The 18,721-nt window shown below is 48.7% G+C and overlaps 3 long non-coding RNA genes across 3 annotated transcripts; 1 reads left to right on the top strand and 2 right to left on the bottom strand.

Moving 5' to 3' along the window:
- The first annotated feature begins 1,107 nt into the window (after nucleotides 1-1,107).
- Nucleotides 1,108-11,435, top strand: LOC309614986. The gene is made up of 3 exons (XR_014236489.1): nucleotides 1,108-4,450; nucleotides 8,008-9,093; nucleotides 10,862-11,435. It is a non-coding gene; the product is annotated as an uncharacterized lncRNA (long non-coding RNA).
- On the bottom strand, nucleotides 6,949-10,354 carry LOC309614991. The gene is made up of 2 exons (XR_014236494.1): nucleotides 10,284-10,354; nucleotides 6,949-7,615 (listed from the first exon to the last, which is right to left on the bottom strand). It is a non-coding gene; the product is annotated as an uncharacterized lncRNA (long non-coding RNA).
- On the bottom strand, nucleotides 8,495-10,036 carry LOC309614992. The gene is made up of 2 exons (XR_014236495.1): nucleotides 9,669-10,036; nucleotides 8,495-8,778 (listed from the first exon to the last, which is right to left on the bottom strand). It is a non-coding gene; the product is annotated as an uncharacterized lncRNA (long non-coding RNA).
- Nucleotides 11,436-18,721: the final 7,286 nt, after the last annotated feature.

Below are 18,721 nucleotides of genomic sequence, written 5' to 3'. Positions count from 1 at the left end.
GTAGGTCAACATACTGCACTCTTCCTTGGGAGAGCTGGATTTCATCAGCACTCCAATAGTTCCAGGAAATCTGTTCTCTCATGTCCTATATGTCATGCAAAACTGCCTCATTGCCCTAGGCTGAGCGGCACTGAGAAACCAAAACTGCTTCGCATTCCTTCTACAAAGTCATACCTTAAGACCCCATCCTTACAGTAGAAGGTCGGCTTGCGTTCCTGCTGTTACCAAAGCACAGTTCTTCCTCTTACACTGCAGGGTTTGAGAAGAAGCTAAGCCCGATAGCCTAGCAAGAGCGCTCCTTGGGGGAGGCGGTTGGCTACACGCAGAACTCCGTGCCAAATAAACTTTATTCAAGGAAGGGACCAGTGTGTAGCTAGAGTGTATATTTACTTGGTAGAAATCACAAGGAGGTAGGCTGCGTGTCCGCTGGAAACGGGGACCTAATGGCACAAGCCTTGCTTTCCCATTTTGAATGCTCCATTCAAGCATCCTTGAAGCTACCTAAATAACAGTTTTAGGACGGGTCTCTAGTCACTGTAGGCAAGGCTCTGGGAAGGGAACGAGTGTTGTCCACATCAACACGGTGCTTTCATAGCCTGGGTGAGAGCTTCTCCTGAGACGCTCTAGAGCTAAAAGGAAACCTGTCGTAAGTCCTTTCCTCAAGGTAAAGCCTTGAATAGCCCTGCCGAAGCTAAGGTTGGAGCAGTTTCCTTGAGTCATTAGTTTCAGGTCTGTTTCCTTTTAAGGTTAGTAAGCTTTTCAAGACACCGAGGACCTCGTGTGGGCACCCTTTTCCCTGGAAGAACATAGAGTACCAGCAGGCTCCACTAGGCTGCTTAGAAACTTCCAGGCCCGGACTACTTTCCCAGTCATTCTGTGTATGCTGAGTGTAGGGCAACACACTGCACTCTTCCTTGGGAGAGCTAGATTTCCTCAGCACTCCAACAGCTCCAGGAAATTTGTTCTCTCAAGTCCTACGTGTCATGCAAATCTGCCTCATTGCCCTAGGCTGAGCGGCACCGAGAAACCAAAACTGCTTCGCATTCCTTTTACAAAGTCATACCTTAAGACCCCATACTTATAGGAGAAAGTGGGCTTGCATTCCTGATGTAACCAAAGCACTGTTCTTCCTCTTACACAGCAGGGTTTGATAAGAGGCTAAGCCCCGATAGAGTACCTAGAGCGCTCCTTGGGGGAGGCGGTTAGCTACACGCAGAACACCGTGCCAAATAAACTTTATTCAAGGAAGGGACCAATGTGTAGCTAGAGTGTGTATTTACTTGGTAGAAATCACAAGGAGGTAGGCTGCGTGTTCGCTGGAAACGGGGACCTGATGGCACAAGCCTTGCTTTCCCATTTTGAATGCTCCATTCATGCTGCCAAGAAGCTACCTAAATCACAGTTTTAGGACGCGTCTTTAGTCACTGTAGGCAGGGCTCTGGGAAGGGAACGAGTGTTGTCTACATCAAAAGGGTGCTTTCATAGCCTGGGTGGGAGCTTCTCCTGAGACGCTCTAGAGCTATAAGGAAACTTGACGTGAGTCCTTTCCTCAAGGTAAAGCCTTGAATAGCCCTGCCGAAGTGGAAGCTTGGAGCAGAGTCCTTGAGGCATTAGCTTTAGGTCTGCTTTCTTTAACGTTAGTAAGCTTTTCAGGAAACGGAGGACCTCGCGTGGGCACCTTATTCTCTGCACGAACACCGAGTACCGGCAGGCTCCACTAGGCTGCTAAGAAACTTCCAGGCCCGGAAAACTTTCCGAGTCATTCTGTGTATGCTGAGTGTAGGGAACACACTGCACTCTTCCTTGGGATAGGTAGATTTCCTCAGCACTCCAACAGCTCCAGGAAATCTGTTCTCTCAAGTCCTACGTGTCATGCAAATCTGCCTCATTGCCCTAGGCTGAGCGGCACCGAGAAACCAAAACTGCTTCGCATTCCTTCTACAAAGTCATACCTTAAGACCCCATCCTTACAGGAGAAAGTCGGCTTGCGTTCCTGCTGTTACCAAAGCACAGTTCTTCCTCTTACACTGCAGGGTTTGAGAAGAGGCAAAGCCCTGATAGCATACCTAGAGCGCTCCATCAGAGAGGCCGTTGGCTACACGCAGAACTCCGTGCCAAATAAACTTTATTCAAGGAAGGGACCAGTGTGTAGCTAGAGTGTATATTTACTTGGTAGAAATCACAAGGAGGTAGGCTGCGTGTTCACTGGAAACGGGGACCTTATGGCACAAGCCTTGCTTTCCCATTTTGAAAGCTCCATTCATGCTGCCTTGAAGCTACCTAAATAACAGTTTTAGGACGTGTCTTTAGTCACTGTAGGCAGGGCTCTGGGAAGTGAACGAGTGTTCTCTACATCAACAGGGTGCTTTCAAAGCCTGGGTGGGAGCCTCTCCTAAGACGCTCTAGAGATAAAAGGAAACTTGACGTGAATCCTTTCTTCAAGGAAAAGCCTTGAATAGCCCTGCCGAAGCTAAATTTGGAGAAGTTTCCTTGAGGCATTAGTTTCAGGTCTGCTTTCTTTTCAGGTTAGTAAGCTTTTCAAGACACCGAGGACCTCGCGTGGGCACCCTATTCCCTGCAAGAACACCGAGTACCGGCAGTCTCCACTGGGCTGCTAAGAAACATCCCGACCCGGAAACCTTACCCAGTCACTCTGTGTATTTTGAGTGTAGGGCAACACACTGCACTCTTCCTTGGGAGAGCTAGATTTCCTCAGCACTCCAACAGCTCAAGGAATGGTGTTCTCTCACGTCCTACATGTCATGCAAATCTGCCTCATTGCCCTAGGCTGAGTGGCACTGAGAAACCAAAACTGCTTCGCATTCCTTCTACAAAGTCATACCTTAAGACCCCATCCTTACAGGAGACAGTCGGCTTGCGTTCCTGCTGTAACCAAAGCACAGTTCTTCCTCTTACACAGCAGGGTTTTAGAAGAAGCTAAGCCCGATAGCCTACCTAGGGCGCTCCTTGGGGGAGGTTGTTGGCTACACGCAGAACTCAGTGCCAAATAAACTTAATTCAAGGAAGGGACCAGTGTGTAGCTAGAGTGTATATTTACTTGGTAGAAATCACAAGGAGGTAGGCTGCGTGTTCAGTGGAACCGGGGGCCTTATGGCACAAGCCTTGCTTTCCCATTTTGAAAGCTCCATTCATGCTGCCTTGAAGCTACCTAAATAACAGTTTTAGGACGTGACTTTCGTCACTGTAGGCAGGGCTCTGGGAAGGGAACGAGTGTTCTCTACATCAACAGGGTGCTTTCATAGCCTGGGTGGGAGCCTCTCCTAAGACGCTCTAGAGATAAAAGGAAACTTGACGTGAATCCTTTCTTCAAGGAAAAGCCTTGAATAGTCCTGCCGAAGCTAAATTTGGAGAAGTTTCCTTGAGGCATTAGTTTCAGGTCTGCTTTCTTTTCAGGTTAGTAAGCTTTTCAAGACACCGAGGACCTCGCGTGGGCACCCTATTCCCTGCAAGAACACCGAGTACCGGCAGGCTCCACTGGGCTGCTAAGAAACATCCCGACCCGGAAACCTTACCCAGTCACTCTGTGTATTTTGAGTGTAGGGCAACACACTGCACTCTTCCTTGGGAGAGCTAGATTTCCTCAGCACTCCAACAGCTCAAGGAAAGGTGTTCTCTCACGTCCTACATGTCATGCAAATCTGCCTCATTGCCCTAGGCTGAGCGGCACTGAGAAACCAAAACTGCTTCGCATTCCTTCTACAAAGAAATACCTTAAGACCCCATCCTTACAGGAGAAAGTGGGCTTGAGTTCCTGCTGTAACCAAAGCACAGTTCTTCCTCTTACACAGCAGGGTTTTAGAAGAAGCTAAGCCCGATAGCCTACCTAGAGCGCTCCTTGGGGGAGGTTGTTGGCTACACGCAGAACTCAGTGCCAAATAAACTTAATTCAAGGGAGGGACCAGTGTGTAGCTAGAGTGTATATTTACTTGGTAGAAATCACAAGGAGGTAGGCTGCGTGTTCACTGGAAACGGGGACCTTATGGCACAAGCCTGGCTTTCCCATTTTGAAAGCTCCAATCATGCTGCCTTGAAGCTACCTAAATAACAGTTTTAGGACGTGTCTTTCGTCACTGTAGGCAGGGCTCTGGGAAGGGAACGAGTGTTCTCTACATCAACAGGGTGCTTTCATAGCCTGGGTGGGAGCCTCTCCTGAGACGCTCTAGAGATAAAAGGAAACTTGACGTGAGTCCTTTCTTCAAGGTAAAGCCTTGAATAGACCTGCCGAAGCTAAGTTTGGAGCAGTTTCCTTGAGGCACTAGTTTCAGGTCTGTTTTCTCTTAAGGTTAGTAAGCTTTTCAAGACACCGAGGACCTCGCATGGGCATCCTATTCCTTTCAAGAACACCGAGAACCGGCAGGCTCCACTGGGTTGCTAAGAAACATCCAGGCCCGGAAACCTTTCCCAGTCACTCTGTGTATGCTGAGTGTAGGTCAACACACTACACTCTTCCTTGGGAGAGCTAGATTTCCTCAGCACTCCAATAGTTCCAGGAAATCTGTTCTCTCATGTCCTATATGTCATGCAAAACTGCCTCATTGCCCTAGGCTGAGCGGCACTGAGAAACCAAAACTGCTTCGCATTCCTTCTACAAAGTCATACCTTAAGACCCCATCCTTACAGTAGAAGGTCGGCTTGCGTTCCTGCTGTTACCAAAGCACAGTTCTTCCTCTTACACTGCAGGGTTTGAGAAGAAGCTAAGCCCGATAGCCTAGCAAGAGCGCTCCTTGGGGGAGGCGGTTGGCTACACGCAGAACTCCGTGCCAAATAAACTTTATTCAAGGAAGGGACCAGTGTGTAGCTAGAGTGTATATTTACTTGGTAGAAATCACAAGGAGGTAGGCTGCGTGTTCGCTGGAAACGGGGACCTAATGGCACAAGCCTTGCTTTCCCATTTTGAATGCTCCATTCAAGCATCCTTGAAGCTACCTAAATAACAGTTTTAGGACGGGTCTCTAGTCACTGTAGGCAAGGCTCTGGGAAGGGAACGAGTGTTGTCCACATCAACACGGTGCTTTCATAGCCTGGGTGGGAGCTTCTCCTGAGACGCTCTAGAGCTAAAAGGAAACCTGTCGTAAGTCCTTTCCTCAAGGTAAAGCCTTGAATAGCCCTGCCGAAGCTAAGGTTGGAGCAGTTTCCTTGAGTCATTAGTTTCAGGTCTGTTTCCTTTTAAGGTTAGTAAGCTTTTCAAGACACCGAGGACCTCGTGTGGGCACCCTTTTCCCTGGAAGAACATAGAGTACCAGCAGGCTCCACTAGGCTGCTTAGAAACTTCCAGGCCCGGACTACTTTCCCAGTCATTCTGTGTATGCTGAGTGTAGGGCAACACACTGCACTCTTCCTTGGGAGAGCTAGATTTCCTCAGCACTCCAACAGCTCCAGGAAATTTGTTCTCTCAAGTCCTACGTGTCATGCAAATCTGCCTCATTGCCCTAGGCTGAGCGGCACCGAGAAACCAAAACTGCTTCGCATTCCTTTTACAAAGTCATACCTTAAGACCCCATACTTATAGGAGAAAGTCGGCTTGCATTCCTGATGTAACCAAAGCACTGTTCTTCCTCTTACACAGCAGGGTTTGATAAGAGGCTAAGCCCCGATAGAGTACCTAGAGCGCTCCTTGGGGGAGGCGGTTGGCTACACGCAGAACACCGTGCCAAATAAACTTTATTCAAGGAAGGGACCAATGTGTAGCTAGAGTGTGTATTTACTTGGTAGAAATCACAAGGAGGTAGGCTGCGTGTTCGCTGGAAACGGGGACCTGATGGCACAAGCCTTGCTTTCCCATTTTGAATGCTCCATTCATGCTGCCTAGAAGCTACCTAAGTCACAGTTTTAGGACGCGTCTTTAGTCACTGTAGGCAGGGCTCTGGGAAGGGAACGAGTGTTGTCTACATCAAAAGGGTGCTTTCATAGCCTGGGTGCGAGCTTCTCCTGAGACGCTCTAGAGCTATAAGGAAACTTGACGTGAGTCCTTTCCTCAAGGTAAAGCCTTGAATAGCCCTGCCGAAGTGGAAGCTTGGAGCAGAGTCCTTGAGGCATTAGCTTTAGGTCTGCTTTCTTTAACGTTAGTAAGCTTTTCAGGAAACGGAGGACCTCGCGTGGGCACCTTATTCTCTGCACGAACACCGAGTACCGGCAGGCTCCACTAGGCTGCTAAGAAACTTCCAGGCCTGGAAAACTTTCCGAGTCATTCTGTGTATGCTGAGTGTAGGGAACACACTGCACTCTTCCTTGGGATAGGTAGATTTCCTCAGCACTCCAACAGCTCCAGGAAATCTGTTCTCTCAAGTCCTACGTGTCATGCAAATCTGCCTCATTGCCCTAGGCTGAGCGGCACCGAGAAACCAAAACTGCTTCGCATTCCTTCTACAAAGTCATACCTTAAGACCCCATCCTTACAGGAGAAAGTCGGCTTGCGTTCCTGCTGTTACCAAAGCACAGTTCTTCCTCTTACACTGCAGGGTTTGAGAAGAGGCAAAGCCCTGATAGCATACCTAGAGCGCTCCATCAGAGAGGCCGTTGGCTACACGCAGAACTCCGTGCCAAATAAACTTTATTCAAGGAAGGGACCAGTGTGTAGCTAGAGTGTATATTTACTTGGTAGAAATCACAAGGAGGTAGGCTGCGTGTTCACTGGAAACGGGGACCTTATGGCACAAGCCTTGCTTTCCCATTTTGAAAGCTCCATTCATGCTGCCTTGAAGCTACCTAAATAACAGTTTTAGGACGTGTCTTTAGTCACTGTAGGCAGGGCTCTGGGAAGGGAACGAGTGTTCTCTACATCAACAGGGTGCTTTCATAGCCTGGGTGGGAGCCTCTCCTAAGACGCTCTAGAGATAAAAGGAAACTTGACGTGAATCCTTTCTTCAAGGTAAAGCCTTGAATAGCCCTGCCGAAGCTAAATTTGGAGAAGTTTCCTTGAGGCATTAGTTTCAGGTCTGCTTTCTTTTCAGGTTAGTAAGCTTTTCAAGACACCGAGGACCTCGCGTGGGCACCCTATTCCCTGCAAGAACACCGAGTACCGGCAGTCTCCACTGGGCTGCTAAGAAACATCCCGACCCGGAAACCTTACCCTGTCACTCTGTGTATTTTGAGTGTAGGGCAACACACTGCACTCTTCCTTGGGAGAGCTAGATTTCCTCAGCACTCCAACAGCTCAAGGAATGGTGTTCTCTCACGTCCTACATGTCATGCAAATCTGCCTCATTGCCCTAGGCTGAGCGGCACTGAGAAACCAAAACTGCTTCGCAGTCCTTCCACAAAGTCATACATTAAGACCCCATCCTTACAGGAGAAAGTCGGCTTGCGTTCCTGCTGTAACCAAAGCACAGTTCTTCCTCTTACACTGCAGGGTTTTAGAAGAAGCTAAGCCCGATAGCCTACCAAGGGCGCTCCTTGGGGGAGGTTATTGGCTACACGCAGAACTCAGTGCCAAATAAACTTAATTCAAGGAAGGGACCAGTGTGTAGCTAGAGTGTATATTTACTTGGTAGAAATCACAAGGAGGTAGGCTGCGTGTTCAGTGGAACCGGGGGCCTTATGGCACAAGCCTTGCTTTCCCATTTTGAAAGCTCCATTCATGCTGCCTTGAAGCTACCTAAATAACAGTTTTAGGACGTGACTTTCGTCACTGTAGGCAGGGCTCTGGGAAGGGAACGAGTGTTCTCTACATCAACAGGGTGCTTTCATAGCCTGGGTGGGAGCCTCTCCTGAGACGCTCTAGAGATAAAAGGAAACTTAACGTGAGTCCTTTCTTCAAGGTAAAGCCTTGAATAGACCTGCCGAAGCTAAGTTTGGAGCAGTTTCCTTGAGGCACTAGTTTCAGGTCTGTTTTCTCTTAAGGTTAGTAAGCTTTTCAAGACACCAAGGACCTCGCGTGGGCACCCTATTCCCTGCAAGAACACCGAGTACCGGCAGGCTCCACTGGGCTGCTAAGAAACATCCCGACTCGGAAACATTTCCCAGTCTCTCTGTGTATTTTGAGTGTAGGGCAACACACTACACTCTTCCTTGGGAGAGCTAGATTTCCTCAGCACTCCAACAGCTCCAGGAAATCTGTTCTCTCACGTCCTACATGTCATGCAAATCTGCCTCATTGCCCTAGGCTGAGTGGCACTGAGAAACCAAAACTGCTTCGCATTCCTTCTACAAAGTCGTACCTTAAGACCCCATCCTTACAGGAGAAAGTCGGCTTGCGTTCCTGCTGTAACCAAAGCACAGTTCTTCCTCTTACACTGCAGGGTTTTAGAAGAAGCTAAGCCCGATAGCCTAGCAAGAGCGCTCCTTGGGGGAGGCGGTTGGCTACACGCAGAACTCCGTGCCAAATAAACTTTATTCAAGGAAGGGACCAGTGTGTAGCTAGAGTGTATATTTACTTGGTAGAAATCACAAGGAGGTAGGCTGCGTGTTCGCTGGAAACGGGGACCTAATGGCACAAGCCTTGCTTTCCCATTTTGAATGCTCCATTCAAGCATCCTTGAAGCTACCTAAATAACAGTTTTAGGACGGGTCTCTAGTCACTGTAGGCAAGGCTCTGGGAAGGGAACGAGTGTTGTCCACATCAACACGGTGCTTTCATAGCCTGGGTGGGAGCTTCTCCTGAGACGCTCTAGAGCTAAAAGGAAACCTGTCGTAAGTCCTTTCCTCAAGGTAAAGCCTTGAATAGCCCTGCCGAAGCTAAGGTTGGAGCAGTTTCCTTGAGTCATTAGTTTCAGGTCTGTTTCCTTTTAAGGTTAGTAAGCTTTTCAAGACACCGAGGACCTCGTGTGGGCACCCTATTCCCTGGAAGAACATAGAGTACCAGCAGGCTCCACTAGGCTGCTTAGAAACTTCCAGGCCCGGACTACTTTCCCAGTCATTCTGTGTATGCTGAGTGTAGGGCAACACACTGCACTCTTCCTTGGGAGAGCTAGATTTCCTCAGCACTCCAACCGCTCCAGGAAATTTGTTCTCTCAAGTCCTACGTGTCATGCAAATCTGCCTCATTGCCCTAGGCTGAGCGGCACCGAGAAACCAAAACTGCTTCACATTCCTTTTACAAAGTCATACCTTAAGACCCCATACTTATAGGAGAAAGTGGGCTTGCATTCCTGATGTAACCAAAGCACTGTTCTTCCTCTTACACAGCAGGGTTTGATAAGAGGCTAAGCCCCGATAGAGTACCTAGAGCGCTCCTTGGGGGAGGCGGTTGGCTACACGCAGAACTCCGTGCCAAATAAACTTTATTCAAGGAAGGGACCAATGTGTAGCTAGAGTGTGTATTTACTTGGTAGAAATCACAAGGAGGTAGGCTGCGTGTTCGCTGGAAACGGGGACCTGATGGCACAAGCCTTGCTTTCCCATTTTGAATGCTCCATTCATGCTGCCTAGAAGCTACCTAAATCACAGTTTTAGGACGCGTCTTTAGTCACTGTAGGCAGGGCTCTGGGAAGGGAACGAGTGTTCTCTACATCAACAGGGTGCTTTCATAGCCTGGGTGGGAGCCTCTCCTGAGACGCTCTAGAGATAAAAGGAAACTTGACGTGAGTCCTTTCTTCAAGGTAAAGCCTTGAATAGACCTGCCAAAGCTAAGTTTGGAGCAGTTTCCTTGAAGCACTAGTTTCAGGTTTGTTTTCTCTTAAGGTTAGTAAGCTTTTCAAGACACCAAGGACCTCGCGTGGGCACCCTATTCCCTGCAAGAACACCGAGTACCGGCAGGCTCCACTGGGCTGCTAAGAAACATCCCGACTCGGAAACATTTCCCAGTCTCTCTGTGTATTTTGAGTGTAGGGCAACACACTACACTCTTCCTTGGGAGAGCTAGATTTCCTCAGCACTCCAACAGCTCCAGGAAATCTGTTCTCTCACGTCCTACATGTCATGCAAATCTGCCTCATTGCCCTAGGCTGAGTGGCACCGAGAAACCAAAACTGCTTCGCATTCCTTCTACAAAGTCATACCTTAAGACCCCATCCTTACAGGAGAAAGTCGGCTTGCGTTCCTGCTGTAACCAAAGCACAGTTCTTCCTCTTACACTGCAGGGTTTGAGAAGAAGCTAAGCCCGATAGCCTAGCAAGAGCGCTCCTTGGGGGAGGCGGTTGGCTACACGCAGAACTCCGTGCCAAATAAACTTTATTCAAGGAAGGGACCAGTGTGTAGCTAGAGTGTATATTTACTTGGTAGAAATCACAAGGAGGTAGGCTGCGTGTTCGCTGGAAACGGGGACCTAATGGCACAAGCCTTGCTTTCCCATTTTGAATGCTCCATTCAAGCATCCTTGAAGCTACCTAAATAACAGTGTTTTGGACGGGTCTCTGGTCACTTTAGGCAGGGTACTGGGATGGGAAGGAGTTTTCTCTAAATCAACAGCCTGCGTGGGAGCTCCTCCTGAGACGCTGTAGAGCTAATTGGAAATTTGAAGTGAGTTTTCTCCTCAAGGTTAAGCCTTGAATAGCCCTGCCGAAGTGGAAGCTTGGAGCAGTTTCCTTGAGGCATTAGTTTCAGTTCCGTTTTCCTTTAAAGTTAGTTCGCTTTTCAAGACACCGAGGACCTCGCATGGGCATCCTATTCCTTTCAAGAACACCGAGAACCGGCAGGCTCCACTGGGTTGCTAAGAAACATCCAGGCCCGGAAACCTTTCCCAGTCACTCTGTGTATGCTGAGTGTAGGTCAACATACTGCACTCTTCCTTGGGAGAGCTGGATTTCATCAGCACTCCAATAGTTCCAGGAAATCTGTTCTCTCATGTCCTATATGTCATGCAAAACTGCCTCATTGCCCTAGGCTGAGCGGCACTGAGAAACCAAAACTGCTTCGCATTCCTTCTACAAAGTCATACCTTAAGACCCCATCCTTACAGTAGAAGGTCGGCTTGCGTTCCTGCTGTTACCAAAGCACAGTTCTTCCTCTTACACTGCAGGGTTTGAGAAGAAGCTAAGCCCGATAGCCTAGCAAGAGCGCTCCTTGGGGGAGGCGGTTGGCTACACGCAGAACTCCGTGCCAAATAAACTTTATTCAAGGAAGGGACCAGTGTGTAGCTAGAGTGTATATTTACTTGGTAGAAATCACAAGGAGGTAGGCTGCGTGTTCGCTGGAAACGGGGACCTAATGGCACAAGCCTTGCTTTCCCATTTTGAATGCTCCATTCAAGCATCCTTGAAGCTACCTAAATAACAGTTTTAGGACGGGTCTCTAGTCACTGTAGGCAAGGCTCTGGGAAGGGAACGAGTGTTGTCCACATCAACACGGTGCTTTCATAGCCTGGGTGGGAGCTTCTCCTGAGACGCTCTAGAGCTAAAAGGAAACCTGTCGTAAGTCCTTTCCTCAAGGTAAAGCCTTGAATAGCCCTGCCGAAGCTAAGGTTGGAGCAGTTTCCTTGAGTCATTAGTTTCAGGTCTGTTTCCTTTTAAGGTTAGTAAGCTTTTCAAGACACCGAGGACCTCGTGTGGGCACCCTTTTCCCTGGAAGAACATAGAGTACCAGCAGGCTCCACTAGGCTGCTTAGAAACTTCCAGGCCCGGACTACTTTCCCAGTCATTCTGTGTATGCTGAGTGTAGGGCAACACACTGCACTCTTCCTTGGGAGAGCTAGATTTCCTCAGCACTCCAACCGCTCCAGGAAATTTGTTCTCTCAAGTCCTACGTGTCATGCAAATCTGCCTCATTGCCCTAGGCTGAGCGGCACCGAGAAACCAAAACTGCTTCGCATTCCTTTTACAAAGTCATACCTTAAGACCCCATACTTATAGGAGAAAGTCGGCTTGCATTCCTGATGTAACCAAAGCACTGTTCTTCCTCTTACACAGCAGGGTTTGATAAGAGGCTAAGCCCCGATAGAGTACCTAGAGCGCTCCTTGGGGGAGGCGGTTGGCTACACGCAAAACTCCGTGCCAAATAAACTTTATTCAAGGAAGGGACCAATGTGTAGCTAGAGTGTGTATTTACTTGGTAGAAATCACAAGGAGGTAGGCTGCGTGTTCGCTGGAAACGGGGACCTGATGGCACAAGCCTTGCTTTCCCATTTTGAATGCTCCATTCATGCTGCCTAGAAGCTACCTAAATCACAGTTTTAGGACGCGTCTTTAGTCACTGTAGGCAGGGCTCTGGGAAGGGAACGAGTGTTCTCTACATCAACAGGGTGCTTTCATAGCCTGGGTGGGAGCCTCTCCTGAGACGCTCTAGAGATAAAAGGAAACTTGACGTGAGTCCTTTCTTCAAGGTAAAGCCTTGAATAGACCTGCCGAAGCTAAGTTTGGAGCAGTTTCCTTGAAGCACTAGTTTCAGGTTTGTTTTCTCTTAAGGTTAGTAAGCTTTTCAAGACACCAAGGACCTCGCGTGGGCACCCTATTCCCTGCAAGAACACCGAGTACCGGCAGGCTCCACTGGGCTGCTAAGAAACATCCCGACTCGGAAACATTTCCCAGTCTCTCTGTGTATTTTGAGTGTAGGGCAACACACTACACTCTTCCTTGGGAGAGCTAGATTTCCTCAGCACTCCAACAGCTCCAGGAAATCTGTTCTCTCACGTCCTACATGTCATGCAAATCTGCCTCATTGCCCTAGGCTGAGTGGCACCGAGAAACCAAAACTGCTTCGCATTCCTTCTACAAAGTCATACCTTAAGACCCCATCCTTACAGGAGAAAGTCGGCTTGCGTTCCTGCTGTTACCAAAGCACAGTTCTTCCTCTTACACTGCAGGGTTTTAGAAGAAGCTAAGCCCGATAGCCTAGCAAGAGCGCTCCTTGGGGGAGGCGGTTGGCTACACGCAGAACTCCGTGCCAAATAAACTTTATTCAAGGAAGGGACCAGTGTGTAGCTAGAGTGTATATTTACTTGGTAGAAATCACAAGGAGGTAGGCTGCGTGTTCGCTGGAAACGGGGACCTAATGGCACAAGCCTTGCTTTCCCATTTTGAATGCTCCATTCAAGCATCCTTGAAGCTACCTAAATAACAGTTTTAGGACGGGTCTCTAGTCACTGTAGGCAAGGCTCTGGGAAGGGAACGAGTGTTGTCCACATCAACACGGTGCTTTCATAGCCTGGGTGGGAGCTTCTCCTGAGACGCTCTAGAGCTAAAAGGAAACCTGTCGTAAGTCCTTTCCTCAAGGTAAAGCCTTGAATAGCCCTGCCGAAGCTAAGGTTGGAGCAGTTTCCTTGAGTCATTAGTTTCAGGTCTGTTTCCTTTTAAGGTTAGTAAGCTTTTCAAGACACCGAGGACCTCGTGTGGGCACCCTATTCCCTGGAAGAACATAGAGTACCAGCAGGCTCCACTAGGCTGCTTAGAAACTTCCAGGCCCGGACTACTTTCCCAGTCATTCTGTGTATGCTGAGTGTAGGGCAACACACTGCACTCTTCCTTGGGAGAGCTAGATTTCCTCAGCACTCCAACCGCTCCAGGAAATTTGTTCTCTCAAGTCCTACGTGTCATGCAAATCTGCCTCATTGCCCTAGGCTGAGCGGCACCGAGAAACCAAAACTGCTTCGCATTCCTTTTACAAAGTCATACCTTAAGACCCCATACTTATAGGAGAAAGTGGGCTTGCATTCCTGATGTAACCAAAGCACTGTTCTTCCTCTTACACAGCAGGGTTTGATAAGAGGCTAAGCCCCGATAGAGTACCTAGAGCGCTCCTTGGGGGAGGCGGTTGGCTACACGCAGAACTCCGTGCCAAATAAACTTTATTCAAGGAAGGGACCAATGTGTAGCTAGAGTGTGTATTTACTTGGTAGAAATCACAAGGAGGTAGGCTGCGTGTTCGCTGGAAACGGGGACCTGATGGCACAAGCCTTGCTTTCCCATTTTGAATGCTCCATTCATGCTGCCTAGAAGCTACCTAAATCACAGTTTTAGGACGCGTCTTTAGTCACTGTAGGCAGGGCTCTGGGAAGGGAACGAGTGTTCTCTACATCAACAGGGTGCTTTCATAGCCTGGGTGGGAGCCTCTCCTGAGACGCTCTAGAGATAAAAGGAAACTTGACGTGAGTCCTTTCTTCAAGGTAAAGCCTTGAATAGACCTGCCAAAGCTAAGTTTGGAGCAGTTTCCTTGAAGCACTAGTTTCAGGTTTGTTTTCTCTTAAGGTTAGTAAGCTTTTCAAGACACCAAGGACCTCGCGTGGGCACCCTATTCCCTGCAAGAACACCGAGTACCGGCAGGCTCCACTGGGCTGCTAAGAAACATCCCGACTCGGAAACATTTCCCAGTCTCTCTGTGTATTTTGAGTGTAGGGCAACACACTACACTCTTCCTTGGGAGAGCTAGATTTCCTCAGCACTCCAACAGCTCCAGGAAATCTGTTCTCTCACGTCCTACATGTCATGCAAATCTGCCTCATTGCCCTAGGCTGAGTGGCACCGAGAAACCAAAACTGCTTCGCATTCCTTCTACAAAGTCATACCTTAAGACCCCATCCTTACAGGAGAAAGTCGGCTTGCGTTCCTGCTGTAACCAAAGCACAGTTCTTCCTCTTACACTGCAGGGTTTTAGAAGAAGCTAAGCCCGATAGCCTAGCAAGAGCGCTCCTTGGGGGAGGCGGTTGGCTACACGCAGAACTCCGTGCCAAATAAACTTTATTCAAGGAAGGGACCAGTGTGTAGCTAGAGTGTATATTTACTTGGTAGAAATCACAAGGAGGTAGGCTGCGTGTTCGCTGGAAACGGGGACCTAATGGCACAAGCCTTGCTTTCCCATTTTGAATGCTCCATTCAAGCATCCTTGAAGCTACCTAAATAACAGTTTTAGGACGGGTCTCTAGTCACTGTAGGCAAGGCTCTGGGAAGGGAACGAGTGTTGTCCACATCAACACGGTGCTTTCATAGCCTGGGTGGGAGCTTCTCCTGAGACGCTCTAGAGCTAAAAGGAAACCTGTCGTAAGTCCTTTCCTCAAGGTAAAGCCTTGAATAGCCCTGCCGAAGCTAAGGTTGGAGCAGTTTCCTTGAGTCATTAGTTTCAGGTCTGTTTCCTTTTAAGGTTAGTAAGCTTTTCAAGACACCGAGGACCTCGTGTGGGCACCCTATTCCCTGGAAGAACATAGAGTACCAGCAGGCTCCACTAGGCTGCTTAGAAACTTCCAGGCCCGGACTACTTTCCCAGTCATTCTGTGTATGCTGAGTGTAGGGCAACACACTGCACTCTTCCTTGGGAGAGCTAGATTTCCTCAGCACTCCAACCGCTCCAGGAAATTTGTTCTCTCAAGTCCTACGTGTCATGCAAATCTGCCTCATTGCCCTAGGCTGAGCGGCACCGAGAAACCAAAACTGCTTCGCATTCCTTTTACAAAGTCATACCTTAAGACCCCATACTTATAGGAGAAAGTGGGCTTGCATTCCTGATGTAACCAAAGCACTGTTCTTCCTCTTACACAGCAGGGTTTGATAAGAGGCTAAGCCCCGATAGAGTACCTAGAGCGCTCCTTGGGGGAGGCGGTTGGCTACACGCAGAACTCCGTGCCAAATAAACTTTATTCAAGGAAGGGACCAATGTGTAGCTAGAGTGTGTATTTACTTGGTAGAAATCACAAGGAGGTAGGCTGCGTGTTCGCTGGAAACGGGGACCTGATGGCACAAGCCTTGCTTTCCCATTTTGAATGCTCCATTCATGCTGCCTAGAAGCTACCTAAATCACAGTTTTAGGACGCGTCTTTAGTCACTGTAGGCAGGGCTCTGGGAAGGGAACGAGTGTTCTCTACATCAACAGGGTGCTTTCATAGCCTGGGTGGGAGCCTCTCCTGAGACGCTCTAGAGATAAAAGGAAACTTGACGTGAGTCCTTTCTTCAAGGTAAAGCCTTGAATAGACCTGCCGAAGCTAAGTTTGGAGCAGTTTCCTTGAAGCACTAGTTTCAGGTTTGTTTTCTCTTAAGGTTAGTAAGCTTTTCAAGACACCAAGGACCTCGCGTGGGCACCCTATTCCCTGCAAGAACACCGAGTACCGGCAGGCTCCACTGGGCTGCTAAGAAACATCCCGACTCGGAAACATTTCCCAGTCTCTCTGTGTATTTTGAGTGTAGGGCAACACACTACACTCTTCCTTGGGAGAGCTAGATTTCCTCAGCACTCCAACAGCTCCAGGAAATCTGTTCTCTCACGTCCTACATGTCATGCAAATCTGCCTCATTGCCCTAGGCTGAGTGGCACCGAGAAACCAAAACTGCTTCGCATTCCTTCTACAAAGTCATACCTTAAGACCCCATCCTTACAGGAGAAAGTCGGCTTGCGTTCCTGCTGTAACCAAAGCACAGTTCTTCCTCTTACACTGCAGGGTTTGAGAAGAAGCTAAGCCCGATAGCCTAGCAAGAGCGCTCCTTGGGGGAGGCGGTTGGCTACACGCAGAACTCCGTGCCAAATAAACTTTATTCAAGGAAGGGACCAGTGTGTAGCTAGAGTGTATATTTACTTGGTAGAAATCACAAGGAGGTAGGCTGCGTGTTCGCTGGAAACGGGGACCTAATGGCACAAGCCTTGCTTTCCCATTTTGAATGCTCCATTCAAGCATCCTTGAAGCTACCTAAATAACAGTTTTAGGACGGGTCTCTAGTCACTGTAGGCAAGGCTCTGGGAAGGGAACGAGTGTTGTCCACATCAACACGGTGCTTTCATAGCCTGGGTGGGAGCTTCTCCTGAGACGCTCTAGAGCTAAAAGGAAACCTGTCGTAAGTCCTTTCCTCAAGGTAAAGCCTTGAATAGCCCTGCCGAAGCTAAGGTTGGAGCAGTTTCCTTGAGTCATTAGTTTCAGGTCTGTTTCCTTTTAAGGTTAGTAAGCTTTTCAAGACACCGAGGACCTCGTGTGGGCACCCTATTCCCTGGAAGAACATAGAGTACCAGCAGGCTCCACTAGGCTGCTTAGAAACTTCCAGGCCCGGACTACTTTCCCAGTCATTCTGTGTATGCTGAGTGTGGGGCAACACACTGCACTCTTCCTTGGGAGAGCTAGATTTCCTCAGCACTCCAACCGCTCCAGGAAATTTGTTCTCTCAAGTCCTACGTGTCATGCAAATCTGCCTCATTGCCCTAGGCTGAGCGGCACCGAGAAACCAAAACTGCTTCGCATTCCTTTTACAAAGTCATACCTTAAGACCCCATACTTATAGGAGAAAGTGGGCTTGCATTCCTGATGTAACCAAAGCACTGTTCTTCCTCTTACACAGCAGGGTTTGATAAGAGGCTAAGCCCCGATAGAGTACCTAGAGCGCTCCTTGGGGGAGGCGGTTGGCTACACGCAGAACTCCGTGCCAAATAAACTTTATTCAAGGAAGGGACCAATGTGTAGCTAGAGTGTGTATTTACTTGGTAGAAATCACAAGGAGGTAGGCTGCGTGTTCGCTGGAAACGGGGACCTGATGGCACAAGCCTTGCTTTCCCATTTTGAATGCTCCATTCATGCTGCCTAGAAGCTACCTAAATCACAGTTTTAGGACGCGTCTTTAGTCACTGTAGGCAGGGCTCTGGGAAGGGAACGAGTGTTCTCTACATCAACAGGGTGCTTTCATAGCCTGGGTGGGAGCCTCTCCTGAGACGCTCTAGAGATAAAAGGAAACTTGACGTGAGTCCTTTCTTCAAGGTAAAGCCTTGAATAGACCTGCCAAAGCTAAGTTTGGAGCAGTTTCCTTGAGGCACTAGTTTCAAGACTGTTTTCTCTTAAGGTTAGTAAGCTTTTCAAGACACCAAGGACCTTGCGTGGGCACCCTATTCCCTGCAAGAACACCGAGTACCGGCAGGCTCCACTGGGCTGCTAAGAAACATCCCGACTCGGAAACATTTCCCAGTCTCTCTGTGTATTTTGAGTGTAGGGCAACACACTACACTCTTCCTTGGGAGAGCTAGATTTCCTCAGCACTCCAACAGCTCCAGGAAATCTGTTCTCTCACGTCCTACATGTCATGCAAATCTGCCTCATTGCCCTAGGCTGAGTGGCACCGAGAAACCAAAACTGCTTCGCATTCCTTCTACAAAGTCATACCTTAAGACCCCATCCTTACAGGAGAAAGTCGGCTTGCGTTCCTGCTGTAACCAAAGCACAGTTCTTCCTCTTACACTGCAGGGTTTTAGAAGAAGCTAAGCCCGATAGCCTAGCAAGAGCGCTCCTTGGGGGAGGCGGTTGGCTACACGCAGAACTCCGTGCCAAATAAACTTTATTCAAGGAAGGGACCAGTGTGTAGCTAGAGTGTATATTTACTTGGTAGAAATCACAAGGAGGTAGGCTGCGTGTTCGCTGGAAACGGGGACCTAATGGCACAAGCCTTGCTTTCCCATTTTGAATGCTCCATTCAAGCATCCTTGAAGCTACCTAAATAACAGTTTTAGGACGGGTCTCTAGTCACTGTAGGCAAGGCTCTGGGAAGGGAACGAGTGTTGTCCACATCAACACGGTGCTTTCATAGCCTGGGTGGGAGCTTCTCCTGAGACGCTCTAGAGCTAAAAGGAAACCTGTCATAAGTCCTTTCCTCAAGGTAAAGCCTTGAATAGCCCTGCCGAAGCTAAGGTTGGAGCAGTTTCCTTGAGTCATTAGTTTCAGGTCTGTTTCCTTTTAAGGTTAGTAAGCTTTTCAAGACACCGAGGACCTCGTGTGGGCACCCTATTCCCTGGAAGAACATAGAGTACCAGCAGGCTCCACTAGGCTGCTTAGAAACTTCCAGGCCCGGACTACTTTCCCAGTCATTCTGTGTATGCTGAGTGTAGGGCAACACACTGCACTCTTCCTTGGGAGAGCTAGATTTCCTCAGCACTCCAA

This window comes from Balaenoptera borealis (genome assembly GCF_965194805.1).
Source record: "Balaenoptera borealis genome assembly, chromosome: 17".
In the NCBI taxonomy this organism is placed as follows: domain Eukaryota; kingdom Metazoa; phylum Chordata; class Mammalia; order Artiodactyla; family Balaenopteridae; genus Balaenoptera; species Balaenoptera borealis.
This window is presented reverse-complemented; position numbering and strand designations above follow the sequence as displayed.